At 38.7% G+C, this 1,805-nt stretch overlaps 1 pseudogene; it reads right to left on the reverse strand.

The window, feature by feature from the left end:
• Positions 1–676: 676 nt before the first annotated feature.
• On the reverse strand, positions 677–1,442 carry LOC140522973 (diablo IAP-binding mitochondrial protein pseudogene; annotated as a pseudogene).
• Positions 1,443–1,805: the final 363 nt, after the last annotated feature.

Here is a 1,805-nt window from a genome sequence, read left to right on the forward strand (position 1 = left end):
CTTTCTCAGTTTATGTAGTTTATTAAATATTTGGAATATTCATTTGTGAATCCATCTGGTCTAGGGATTTTTTTGTGGGGAGCTAATTAGTGGCTTGTTCAATATCTTTTTTTTTTGAGAGTTTCATATAAGTGACTCCTGTTTCATGCCAAGAATAAACACAGTTCATGAAGTACTTTCTTCAGTTGTACAGTCAGACATTCTGGAGGGGCCAGGCTAGGAACTTAATTTAGCCATCCTTAGACTAACAGTAAGGCAGGTCAAAGAGGGCATGAACTTTAAAAAAATGTACCACAAACTGTCCCTCTTCACCCCCCAATTCACAACTCACAACACTGAACCAATGCTTAAATAACTTACATTTGAAAACCTGAATAGGGTTGAAAATGGAGGCTAACTTACTAGTTAAATTACTGGTAGAAGGGCTGTGTCCCTTGACCCTAGGTAACTGAGGAAGCCTAAGCTTATCTCCAGAAAAGGCAGCTAGAGGAGTCTGAAAGGGCTACTGAGTACAGCTTTCATGACTTGAATATTTAAAGCACATATGGAGCTAAATGACCATGAACAAGATTCATCTTACCATTCAAGTAGAGGGTGAGGTGTATAGGATCTCTGCATCTCACAGAACATGGAACCTGCTGCCTAACTCAGGAATGGTATTACTTTGAGCTAGCCTCTACCCCAGCTTCCACTCCTTTCTGTTTTCCAAGGCAATCCAGGTAACCATATTCACAGCATTAGTGCCTAAGGGGGAGTTCTCATCAATCCTCCTGTAAGTAGATGTCTTCTTCATGGTTTTCCAGCAGAGATCACCCAGTGTCTCAGTCAACTTGGTCTCAGCTCTCTGGGAGAGCTGGCGAACTTCCTGAACTTGGGTCTTCACCACCTGAATATGATTTTGAGCAGTGACTGAGGTCTGATCAGCACTTGAATAGTAGTCTGCTTCTATTTTCATCTCCAATAACTCAAGGAGGTCATCCAAGTCATTTCTAACGTTAAGTACTCTTCTTGTTTCAAAAACATCTCAACCCTGTCTCCTATGATCACCTGCCACACTACATCTTCCTCTTGAGAATTCATTTTCCCAAGTAAACTTGTGTATTGTCAGTTCAGAGGTATCAATGTATAAACCACCCTAGTGTACTCTGTGATGACTTCAATCAATGCATATGTAGTTTGTGAAAGGTGTAGGTGCTGTCAGTCACCATGGAAACAGCCTTCCTCATCAGTGCTTTATTACTAAGAGAATGTGTCTCAGTCTTCTCTGTTTTCTGTGCTATAGGAACTGCACATAGGGTTACTCCAAAACCCACGGCCATTGTTTTGTGGCAGGGTCCCATCAAATCTCAGAAATGGCATCTCCTCAACTTTACTTCAACTGTAATACCCTTCCTGAAGAAGGAGCTGGCACTGCGGAAAACTCAGCTCCTCAGAGCCTTCATTCCACAGTGGCAACTGGAAGTGATCTCAATATCTGCTTTTTAAGACATGGTTGTTTAAGTATTCTATTTCCTCTTTTATTAATCTGGAGAGTTTATTTTTTTGTAAATATGTACTCACTTTACATAGGTTTTAAGATTTACTGACATATAATTGGGCAAAATAGTTCTTAATAAACACTTACATTTCATCTTCATTGTTGACAAATTCCCCCTATTGAGTTTTGTTTTTTATAGGTAATTTGCTTTTCTTCCTTCCTTTTAAAATCAAATTAGCAAAAGTTTATTTTTTTCATAAAAGCAACTCCTAGTTTTCTTACTTAATGTTTTTTTATTTCAATTTTATTCATCCTTCTGTAATTTTTG

The sequence above is a fragment of the Notamacropus eugenii genome, chromosome 2 (assembly GCF_028372415.1).
Source record: "Notamacropus eugenii isolate mMacEug1 chromosome 2, mMacEug1.pri_v2, whole genome shotgun sequence".
Lineage (NCBI taxonomy): Eukaryota > Metazoa > Chordata > Mammalia > Diprotodontia > Macropodidae > Notamacropus > Notamacropus eugenii.